General features: G+C 35.1%; 1 protein-coding gene across 6 annotated transcripts in view; it reads left to right on the top strand.

Annotated features, from left to right (window-relative positions):
• The window catches only part of TENM3 (teneurin transmembrane protein 3), a 1,265,035-nt gene that overhangs the window by 718,749 nt on the left and 533,891 nt on the right, over positions 1-12,395 (top strand). The window contains exon 9 of one of the 6 annotated variants that reach the window (XM_039388712.1): positions 245-370. The exons of the other annotated variants lie outside the window; for them this stretch is intronic. The gene's annotated coding sequence lies outside the window, so the exon portion shown is untranslated. The remainder of the gene's footprint in view (positions 1-244; positions 371-12,395) is intronic. 6 annotated transcript variants of the gene reach the window in all.

The raw sequence follows: 12,395 nt of genomic DNA, 5'->3' as shown, positions 1-12,395 counted from the left end.
AGTTTACCCCTTCTACCCCGGAGTGTACAATGCCTCACTGCCCGAATACCTTCCAAATATCAAATCCCAGATTGCATGGTGGCTAGTTGACTCTTAATTGCTGGAAATTTTTCTGGTTCTTCTGTAGAATTTCAGCATGTGTGAGTCTTGTACAAAATTAGGATGATAAAAAAGCATTCTTTTATGAAGTTAAATTCCATTATCGGAATACAGTTTTCACAGGCTGACTATATGTACCCTTTAGGTGAAGGTCAGCCTTGGCAGCCAGCCTGCAAGCTCTGCTGCCCTGCACCAGTGGGGTTATCCACCTACTTCTCCTGCAAAAGCCACGAACTGAGAACTGGTTCTTCTTTTTGTCATCTGGAGACAGGTAGATCAAAATAACACAACTTTTATCTACTTTTGTATAACTTTTTTAACTTTTATAAATTTTTAGCCATCATGTCTATACTTGTTATATCCTGTCTGTTCCAAATTACCAGTTCCCTTTTCTTATCACTCAGGCCTCTTAAGGTACTTTTATGAGTGAGCCTGCAAAATTTAACTGAATTTATGCAGTGCAAAAAAGACATGACAACAAAATAAAACTTATTGTGAGTCTCTTTATAAAGAGTTATCGCAAAGTTATTATCTGTAACTGCAGAAAATTTTAGAAATTTATTTATACTTGTAAATTTCATATTTTTTAAAAACCTTGCAGCTCCTAAATAAAATCATAGAAAAGTTTCCCTCATTTTAGCCAGAAAACATTTGAGAAAATTGCTTTGGAGTGTCTGTCTATTTTACCATTGCTTTAAGTCCAGAAAAAGCATTCATTTTTGTGTAATTTAGATTTTACCCCAAAGTTTTTGGAGTAGTTCACTGAAATTAAGCCCACAGAATGGTATATATTTTGTGGAAATGGGACAGCTCAGAAACTACAGATCAAAAGAAGATATTCTTCCTTATAAGTGAACCTGCCATTTGGATGCTAAAAATGAAAAAGAGGGAAATACAATTCTGGGGATGATTTTAGCCATATCAGGTCGTTGCTACAGTATTTTTACTACTTTGTTCAGGTCAGCAGAATCCTTTCCTATTGCAAAAGACCTTCCACAAAACCAAGTATCATAAAAATTCTGTGGAAAAAAAGACAGGTGTTCAGTCCATTTGCTTCAGGTATCTAATTTAAGGTATATATGTAAGTTAGTCTCACTAAGCTCTCCATAGTCAGTGGAGAGAGGGAGGCTTCTCTAGAAGTTAATTCAAGTCCTCATACTCTATACTGTATGGTGGCACAGCCTGTCTTTTTTATGGCTGCTTGAAGAACTTGGCCCCCAGTTTAGAAACCTAAAGTTAAATGCATAAATTAGAAGTGTGAACACCGAAAAGAGTACTTTGTGACTTAGTTCATATCTATGTTGTAAACTTATATATTTTAGCCTTTTACTTATGCCCAGATAAAGGTAACTGTGTCAATTTAGAGATATTTTGTCATTAATATTTTTGTATAGAAAAAGATGTCATTAGAGAACATTTTTCAAACACTAGATGCTTTTATATACGGTTCTTTCTACTGTGATAACAAAATAAAAAGTAAACCAAAAAACACTGAGGTATGGCTGATATTTAATAACACAGAAAGTGGAAATAGACATATTTTTAGAGTCTAATGGAGTTATTATGAGTTTCTTTGACAGATTGCTTTACCCAGCAAGTTTTTTTTGTTTCAGAGCATACTGGTAACTTATGATGAACCAGCCGATGAGAAAATTTTCTTTTAAATGTTCCAGTGAAAAAAACCACCTTTTCCCATGGAAAAGTTTTGTCAAAAGTTTATTACAGTCCTGGCTGATCTTTACTTAAAGTATAGTATAGACTATTTACTTAGAGTTTAGAGCATGATATAGATTATTTGCTTAGAGCATGGTATAGATTATTTTACTTATGCATCCTTAGCAGCTTGTGTTTCTGTCCCTCAGTTCCCCAAGCTGTGCAACATCAGGAATACTACCTTGATAAATTACGGATGGCGTGATCATTATGAAAATGGTCATTGACTGATCACCAGTCACAGTTTATTTCATATCAGTGTCCACAATTTGCTGCATGAATCAAAGCTCTTTGGCATGGCACGGCTCTTTCTAAAAAGCTACTTCCGAAGAGCATTACAACCCTGTTGGGCATCTTCTGCTGTGCATGAATGGAAACACTGAAAGGCCGAAAGGCCAAAACGCCTCAGGCGGTCCAGCGTAGTCAGAAGATCACTGGGCTATCACATACTCATAGGAAAACTATTGGCAAAACACATTAATTTAAGAACCAGAAAATGTGCCAAATGTGAAGTCTCCCTGGACATAGAGAATATTTTGTTTTTCCGCCATCCATTTAGCAATAAATGATAGTGTATGAATCTAATTTGCTATTAAATTGCAAGTAAATTGTTGCTGAATTGTGATATAATGCTCTTTTATATCTCTCAAACAATTTCTATAACAGGAAATATGATTTGTGCATTTTTGTGGAGATGATGTTGTTTCATTATTTCTTTCCAACATATTTAATAATTGTAGTAATTTTAGGTAAGTGAAGCCCAAGTAAATGACTCCCACTGGTATTATTGCTTACTATTTTTCTAATTTCTAGTTCTTTGTCATTTGCAAAGGATTATCTACATATGAAACAATGCATAAATACCCCATGTAAAGATCTTCTTTTAAATGGGGTTGAGGGGAGCTTAAGGCCTTATTTTCTTCTTATTTGTCACTTGAATTCAGCTGCTGTAGGCCCTATCCAGCTGATCTTCAGAATTAGCTTTGGAGAATAACTTTTTTTTTATTCTAAGGAAGAAGATGCTATCTCTTTTTAACAGTTATCAAAATTCTTTTCGCTTTAGCAGTTTGTAGTAGAAAAAAGGGTACGAAAGTCCAGAAAATGCAGAGGAGATAAAGTTTCTACTATACTAGGAGCTTATCCGTCTTCTTTCCCTACAAAGTATTGTTATTTTGTCTTTACTAAAGAAATTTCTTTTCATACATAGCTTCAGTTTCAGTCTCTATAGCTAACATTTTTAAACAGATGATAGGAAAATTTTATTTAAATGAATTTGTCTTCAAAATTCGTAAATGTAAATGAAGTACAAATTTTAATTGAAATACCTCATTTGTAGAGCTTCTGAGGTTTTAGCTCTTTTCTAAAGAGTTCAGTATAATAGTCCTGTGTAGTTGGAGGATTGCAGATTCTATTCTTCATGTATGATCTCACCTTTTTTTGAACCCTCCTTTGGCTCCCTTACTAACCTGCTATCTGACAGTGGGGAAGAAAGGCAGTGAAACATTTCATTATAATGTTCAGCAATATAAACAGTCATAAGATATCTTGCTCATTATATTAGTTACAGAAAATCTATGATCATCAAAAAATGTATATATTCAATTCCAAGTTTCACCTCTTTGGAGGTTTCTGACAACATGTGAGAACAAACCTGAGAACAGTGCATGGGGAAAAACTTCTTTTTGGTTTGGATTTGTTTAGATTTTTTTCTGAAACTCAGTTCATTTTCTATGGAGAAGCCCAAAATACCAGTACACCAGGGAAAACTCAGCTGTTGCATTAGATTCACTAGCACAAATTGAAATCAGGGAAAAGTGATGCCAATCAAAAAGGAAAATGCTTTAAGAGTTAGGTAATAATCTTGTTTATTTCAAGGTTGAATTGGACTTTTACTACACTTTAATAATGAGGTTCATAAGGACCTCAAAATGGTTTTTGTCCCTTCCAACTGGCTAGAAAATGTCTCTTCTGCTTCTGGATGAAGAACTGGCTGTTCTAAGCTATACACCTATCATCCCTAAACTGGATTACTGAAACTCACTGATTGGAAGCTTAGCTATAGTCATAGACAGATACAGAAGATATTTGAGCCATTGCATCTGTGCACATAAAGCCCATGCACGTCTTCTACTCACTTTCAGTAAACTTCCATGTCAGTCTGAGGCTTTAATGTTCAAAATAATCTTCAAAGCAATTAATGGATTAATTCTTAGCTAAATTATGAGAATTAATTTTGATACATAAAATTCTTGTTGGTCTCCTGCAAAGTAAAATAGATTATTAAATACAAAGGAAAGACAAAAGGTCCAAAGTCAAGGGGATCTGTCTATAGAAAGAGCAAAAATCTGGGTAACAGCAGATGTGTCTGGAGCTCTATGAACATCTTCGAAAAGACATTTCCATCATAAACACAGTTGTGATATCATGACAGCACTTTTCACCTAATAAATCCCTGTCAAAAAGAAAAGAAAGGAAAATAAGAAGCCTTCAAGGGGCTGGAGGAAATTCTGGAGGTTTTACGCAATCCACTGAGGACTTGGTTGTCACTATTCATTTCATGTAGAAGGAACTGAAATATTTCAGTAAGGGTAGTTGTCTTTAAAACAGTGACTTACCAATTTTATCACTAATATAGTATCAGTAACAATAAATATTGACTGAGTCTTAAATTATAACCCATTATTCTTCTGTGAAAGTGGAAAATGTTATTTAGAGATTATGAAGGGCATGTCATTTACAAAGTAAGCAATAACAGGTTTTTCCCAAAGCAAAAAATGTGTATAATCATACCATTGGATGCATCCCCTTTAATTTGCATATGCCTTTCTCAGGACTAATAGCACATTAATAACTCTCATTAAAAAAATAAAGGCCAAAGAAGAAAGAAGGAAAAGAAAGAAGTGCCTAATCACCTATGGAGGAGACAAAAATTTGGCTACTGGCACAGTGGTTTTGGCTTCATGAACACAACAAGCAAAGGAAACAAAGAACCTCGTAATTCTTCTTGTAATAAGACAACTGTGACTCAAAAATATAATTTTTCAGATAAGACTTCACATAAATAGGTGACTGACTGCAAGAGTTTTACCTTCCTATTCTGTGCTGTTGATCTCCTAGACAAGTACAGCCTAACTTTGCTGAGTCAAAATCCCATCCCCTTACATTGTGTGGTCTGGTGCAGGCATCTTATCAGTTTTGTGGAAAACGTGAATTTTGTCACATAACGAGAAATTAAATGTAAGATAGTTGTGAAAAACACATGGTCCTCTTGTTGCCTGTTGTTAGAAGACCTTAGTAAGTAAGATGCCCAAGAATGGGTTGTGGATCAGACTGTTCTGGCATGTCAAATGGAATATGCAGAAAATATGAGACAGGAACTCATCTCCTACAGAGCTTGTTCTAGTGCTTTGAGTGAGCCAAAGTGAACTGAATGAAAAATGAACATTTTTAATAATTAAATATACCTATTTAAGTCTTGCTAGAGATCTTTATTTGACCTGCATGAAATGTGAATCAGGTCTTGAAAAATGAAATTCACCTGGAAGTAACCAGTGGTTTCCTGCATTTTGGCCAGTCTCCATCAAGGTACTGCACTGTAATTGTATATTCAGTCTTGTATGCTGACTAGACCCAGGAAAAATTTTTCATTCATGCAGTCCAGAGGTAATCATAGATAAATGATTCAAGCAAAGACTGTATAGAGATTTTTAGGCATAGTATCATAAAGAAGAAAAGTATCATTAATCTTGCAAACCAAGCATGCAAAAGTAGTGAAAATTAAGAAAGATCATTATAAATGCCCTTCTTTGAGGGTCTCCAATATGCCTGGAATGAGAAGATGTGCCAAAGTGCACCTGAGGCACCCCTACTGAAATGGATATTCAGTCCATGGAACTAATCTACCATTAGTTCTGAGAACTATCTCTTTCATGAAATGCCTAATGCAGACATTAGGACCTGAGCACCTTTTGACTTCACAGTTTTCCTTCTGTTGGGCTGTTTTAATTGCTGGTGATACACAGAGGCTTTGACAACAGCTGAAGCAATACCTCTGTAATATACAATACAGTAGTAGATTTCTTTGGCTGCTGTGAAGTGCTTCCTACATCAGCGAGCACAACACTACATCCCTGTATCAAATTTCTGCCATGTGGTTTTCATCCATCACACATTCCAAAACAAACATTAGGAAAAATGTCTAGAAGAGTGTGTGAGTCAAGCAATGCACAGAATGTTCAACACGAATAGGAAGCATAATACTCCCTATCCAAGAGAAGAGTCGTTTTGTAAAATTGCTATAGCCTAAAGCATGTCACCATGAAGTAGAATTTCTTTCTTTTCTTTTTTTGTTAATCCAGATGTTTCACCAGTACTGTGTTTCTACTGCCACCTGTGAATTCTGAAGCTATCACAGAAATTAGTCATCTGTGCAATGTAACAGTGTCTGATGTTATCAGAATGGGAATGAAAAATCTTCCATTGACTTTGGAGCCTTTGCAATGTCACTCACATTGCTCCTCTACCAAAGTAAATAGCAGAAGTGAAACAATATAAGAAATTAAATTTTAAAAAAAAGAATAGCTGGAGTGATGAACATGCACCCAGAAATCAAATAAGTTGTGTGTACTAGTTATAATATATACTACATATCATAGCAATTACCAGCATCAATAGATACTACATATTATGTGATAACCATTTAGTAGTACATATATTTAGATTTTTATAATATATAGACATACTGTGACTTTCTTATGCAAGTTCTGTAACATCACAAACCAGACACCAACTAAATAAATTATAGGTAGCTAGAGACAGAAGTAGATTCGAGAATATTATAGAGGTTTACAAACCTTGATATTTGTCTGAGAATTCGGTTTTGTAAAATAGTAAAGAGTTGATGGAATTGAACAGATGGTACAGCATACATACCTTAAACTCCATGAAATAATTACCAAATGAGATGTTATAGCATGTATTTATGTGTTAAAAGAGGAACCAGCTACCAGAAGTCAGGCTGTAGCATTCTGTCCTCAAAGGACGTTGCATGTTACATAGGTATTTGCAGGTACTTGCATGGATTTACAGTTGATACAGCTATCTGAATTTCACCTGGTTACTTATGAGCAATCAGTCAAAACCAGCCCTGTCACCCACTTAGCTGTGTGATTAGCAGCAGCAACAACAACAGCCAGTCTCAAATTTCAGGAGTAATAAACAGCAACTCAAACTCCCACACAGAAAATTGGGGAAATTAAAACAGTCTTTCTGTTGCTCAGTCAGCTAATTTTCTCTCCTTGCAAATATGAATCAGATGTCTTAGCCAAGAGTACTTTATTGAAAGGAGAAAAAAAAGAGCAGCAGGGAAACATACAATATCTAATTACTCTGTCCCCACCAAGGAACTGTAACTGTTAACTCTTCTATTTGGTTCCTTGGTGAAGCAAGTGCTAGGCCAGCTGGCTGCTTCCTGCCTCCTGCAGTAAAACCTCTCTTGCACTTTGGGATTCTCAGGTTTCATGGCTTGGTCCCCTATCTAGCTGCACTGTTTTAGCTTGCTAACAGATTCTGTTAATTCCTTTTTGCTCTTAAAAAAAAAAAATAAAGAAAGAAAGAAACAAAATAAACGTGAGGATCAACACACATTCCCCACCACTCACTCACAGGGGACTTGCAGAACAGACTCTCTTGTCCATCCTTTTCACTATGCTTTTCACCATATCCTTTGCCTTTCACCTTTCGAAGTTGCAGGCACACTAGGCTTAATTGTTCTAGACTTAGTTGTTCAAGACTTTCACACACTGTTGCAAGACAAAAATAGCTGCTTTTATTGTTCTGCCTAAAAAGTATGGTAGTTGAAATATGCTATTCAGTTTACATTAGGATAGTAAAGCAACTTAGGATATTTATGTGAAACTTTATGGTTATGCTGCTCATCAAAATACATTTCCAGTCTACATAACCAAATAAAAATTAATGTTCACTGCTCAAATATGAACATTAAACCACGTAAGAATCATTAGACTGAATTCTTAGTAACTCAAAATACATTCTTTGTATTTTGAAAGCAGAAAGTATGTGGCAAATTTTGTCCCTTTTACAAAATATTCAGAGCAAGTCTGGCAGCCTATTCAGAGGAAGCAATATTTGCTGCCACTTCGTGTTGTAGCATAGCCTTTTCTCATTGCATACCATTTTTAAATTGCAGACTCATGCAGCCCTTTATTTTTTTTAAGAGGGTGAATATATGCATAATTACAGTATACTTTGCTCAACATGCAAAATTTGAACAACGACCTATAGTATATTGGAAGGAAATATACTATAAGTGACTTTTAAGCAAAGTGACTTTTCAAAACAAAAAATCTTCATGTAACTATTAAAATATAGTCTGAAAGTTTCAGCTCACTGTTTAAAAGGTAATGTCTGTGATTGATTTGGGCATGATGCCACTGCTTAATTTACTTTGGCTTGATTTTTTTTTACCTTTCTTTTGGCTGTTCTGGCAAAAGAAAGTATTTAACAGAGCACTTATCCCCTTGTAAGGGAAAAATAAACTGAATTCTCAGGAATGCATTTTTAGTCTGTTTCAGAAAGTGTTGCACGACTATATTGCATTTCTTCAGCCACTGGTAATGAGAAACAGGCAATTCAATGGCAAATGCAACTGAGGGATTTGCAGTAGCAGGAGGTTTATGAAACATATGATTGTAAATGGACACTCAGATAATGTAGTTTACAGGATGATAACTGTATTCATTTAGCTTGTTAATATTTTAGTATTCTATCAGGCTTCTAAGGTTTTCAGTATTTTATAAGGTTTGCAGATGCAAGGGTCCCACAAATTTTCATGTAAAATTCATAATATGATTTCTATGCTGCTGCAATGCCTTCTAGTCTTTTTATCAGAAAACTTTAGTTAGACATTTACAAAGGAGCCTTTTTGTTTTCACATAATTTTCAGGTTGTCATGCTAGGCATTATGTATGTATGAGTGTCTTTGCTTTTCAGCTAACATCAGAGATTTAAATAACATTTGGGTATTCATTTGCCTATGACTTACTCTATAAAATATATACTCTTAGATACAAACAAAACATATTTTGAACAGTGTCATTAGTATTCACTTGCCCTTAGTTGCATAATTAAAGTTTTTTAACATTAATAAACATTCCATTCAGAAGACTGTGAGATAAAGTACCTACTAAATATATCACAAATATCATTGTTGTCATTTGTGATTGTCAGATTTGAACTTCCCAGTGTAAAAAGCACTTGATAATGTAACACATTTTTTCAGAGTATATTGTAAACCAAGCCTTGCTAATACTATTGTGATCATATGTGTCAAATAAAACCTTTTCTACCCTCCAAGAATAATAGTTTAATAGTCTTTAGAGCCATGTAATTTTGTCCAGAGCTATTAGTGGCACTTTATGTCATATAGTCATCAAATGCATTTCTATGAAAGAGAAAAGAATAAATATTTCATGGCTACAGCTTTTGAAGAACACTGTCTTTCAATCTTGGGCTAGTCTTTCAACATATGTGCCAATCAGAAATCTTTAGCAGATGCAAAATGCATCTTGTCTCCTTGTCAGTGAAGAATGTAAAGATCGCAGGATGTATCTGAAATATTCATCACATAGGCAGAAATCTGAGCATTGTAAGGAACTGCTGAGCCCTGTAATCACAATTTATCTGTTTGCTCTTACCTCCTCATCATTGGCCCTAAAATAGTGGAGTGTGGCTAGTTAACGATATTTTCGTTACCTAATATATCTTGACAATCGGTGATTGTATTAAACATTGTGATCTACATCTTTTATCTTATTACTTCCTTCATTTTGGACACAATATGGAGTGAAATCGCGCCTACATTACTTTCTACTTACAAGCTTTTAAGGTTATTTTAACTCATAATTAATTTTTACTAAATAACTGTCTGCTTCCCATGTGTTTCTGCAAGAAGAATATTGCTGATGTCTATTCCATTCAGGTCTTCATTCATGGGCTAAAGTAGGATTGCTGAAAACTGTTAGAGTAGATGGTGCATGGTCTTTTCCTGTTACTCCACCTTTCAGCCAAATCCAAGGCTGATATAATCAACCTTAACTCCAGTGTAGTTGCGTCAAGTCATATCAAATCTACTTTTGGCTTGTTACCATGTGAGAGGGTTTATGTGCACCATGCCCTTTGAATGAACCTGTGACCTGCTGCTGCAGTCTGGGCTAGCCACTCCATCACTGGGCACTGCTGGAAGCTATTAAATCTTATGTTGCTTTATCTCAGTTAAATGTGGTTAAGTGAAAGGACATTATTTTAACTGGATGCTGTGTCAATCGAATTTCGTAAGGCAACAGTTCACAGCATTTCAGCTCTAACACCACTCTGAAAAGTTGGGAAAATTGAAGTTTCAGAAAGAATTAAACCTTTGATTAAATGCATTAGTTTTTCAAAGAGAAAAGAAAGATTGGATTCTCTTCCGTACTCCAAGTTCTACACTTTAAATGGTATTTTTAATGTCTTTTTTAAGGTCTATCCACATTCTTTAAAGTATGAAATTTCTTCATAGAGGCAAAAGCAATGCATTTTTAACAAAAACATCATTCGCTCATTATATTAGTGATTTATCATTATTGATACAATTACATAGGAACATCAAAATTTGAAAATAAATGTAGAAAGAATGCTGAAACATGTTTATTTAATGAAAACTACCCATGAAAAATTAACCATCATTCTATGAGAAAATTATGTACATGTGGACAAATTTCTGAATCTACATTTTTCCTAAATGCAGATTTACTAACTAAAGTCAGTAAAGCTTCTCACATTTTTCTAGCACCTGAAAGCAAGAAACCATAGAGGTACAAAAGTATTTCATGAGCATGGCAAAGACAGGTCTTAAGCTTGTTTCACAGCGTTACTATTTGTCTGCAGGTAACATGAGAATCTGAACATACTCTGCCTGATTATTTCTGAACTTTCAGAGAGCATTTTGAAACTAGTCATTATTTCATGTCATTGAGAATTGGAAAATCTGAAATACTTGATTCAAAATGCTCATGCAGTGATGCAAATGGGAAGAAGAAAAGGCATTTTCTTCATGGAAGATATGAATTCTGCCAGCTAGGAAAGAAGGGACTTGAAAAACAGTAAGAAGAAATAACTGCCTGGAAAGGTGCAGTACAGAAAGACTGAGGTGCAGAGGCTCATTATGAGGAGTCTTGGCATGATCAGAAAGGTACCAAAAGTTATATTAAATATCTAGACTGTATGTATTAAAGCAGACAAAATCTGGGTGTAGAGAAATCTGGGATCTAAGGAAGAGATGTTTATTTGAAGTGGATTTTGCTGATTACAGAATATATTAATTTAAATTGGAGTTTAAAGAAGCTGACTCTGAAAGAAAGCGTGTGTGGAAGGAGCAATTTTCTGCAAGGACTTTGACAGAAAAAGATTTTCCTTTGGGGCAAGTGTGAATTTCTATTGTGGCAGGAGAAAGCGCCAGAAAGGTGCAGAATACTGAGTAATCAGGGGGTAAAAGTCACTCTGAGACAAGGAGTTGAAACATATCTGTAATTCATTACACACCCCGCATCAGTATCCTCAGTTGGTCCCCTCTCCCTGCACAAGCCTTCCCCCTTTCTGCATTCAAAAGCCTCTCATAAATCCCTCAGCTGCCAGCACATATCATAGGCAGTAGATTTCTGTGCCATTCAGTCTCATTGGGCATAATGCCCAGCCTGCTGAAGCAACTCCCTGTGCTAACTTATAGCAATTTATGGCTTTACTGCTTTCCTGCTATGATAATTTTCCTTCCTGATATTTGAAAACCCAGAACAACCATTTGTGACTGTAACCCTAATATGCCATCAAACAAACAAACAAAAAAAAAATTTAAAATTAAAAAAAACAAACCTGTGCTCGGCTAACTGAAGCAACATGGTGTAACTAATTTATTGGAAATGCATTAGTATATATGTTGAATTTAAATGAGGTGAATAGCTTTGCTAATATCTGGTCCTTCAAGATCTAAAACTTTTTTAAACACTGCATCTGTTGAACCCAATGAATAAGAGATTAGAGTTTGTTTGTTAGGAATTAAAAAGCAATACTTCCCTTTATGGGAAATAGGAAAGACATTTAAAAGATAACTGAGCTTTGCTAACTCTACACGTGTTATGTTTTGTGCTTATAAAAAAGGCTCAGACAATCCCTTTAGTGTTTCATTTCTAGTCCATGAATGCCTGAGTGCACAGTTTTCTAATACAAGTGAACAATGTTAAAGTGATTCAGTATTTTCCTTACTGATTTAACAAGGAGTGACACTAATCAGCAGTTCATTATATCTTTCAACACCAGAAAAAATAACTATTTTCTTTCTATTTTGATTTAAGAGAAGTGGTTCCCGATTTCTGCATATTGCTCTTAATCTCTTAGTCACTTTTCCTTCCAGTTGTTTTAGCTTGGCTGTCTAATGAAATTAGATTCATCTTCATGCATTCTGTTCGTCCATCCATCTGTCAGTCTAGGCTCAAAGCAGGAGATTGTCCCTTGCACTTAGCAGTGTTCACACA

This window comes from Pipra filicauda, unplaced genomic scaffold (assembly GCF_003945595.2).
Source record: "Pipra filicauda isolate LSUMZ 115617 unplaced genomic scaffold, ASM394559v2 scaffold67_size6003252_pilon, whole genome shotgun sequence".
Taxonomy (NCBI): Eukaryota; Metazoa; Chordata; class Aves; order Passeriformes; family Pipridae; genus Pipra; species Pipra filicauda.
Note: the sequence above shows the minus strand (reverse complement) of the source record. Positions and strands in the feature narration are given on the sequence as shown.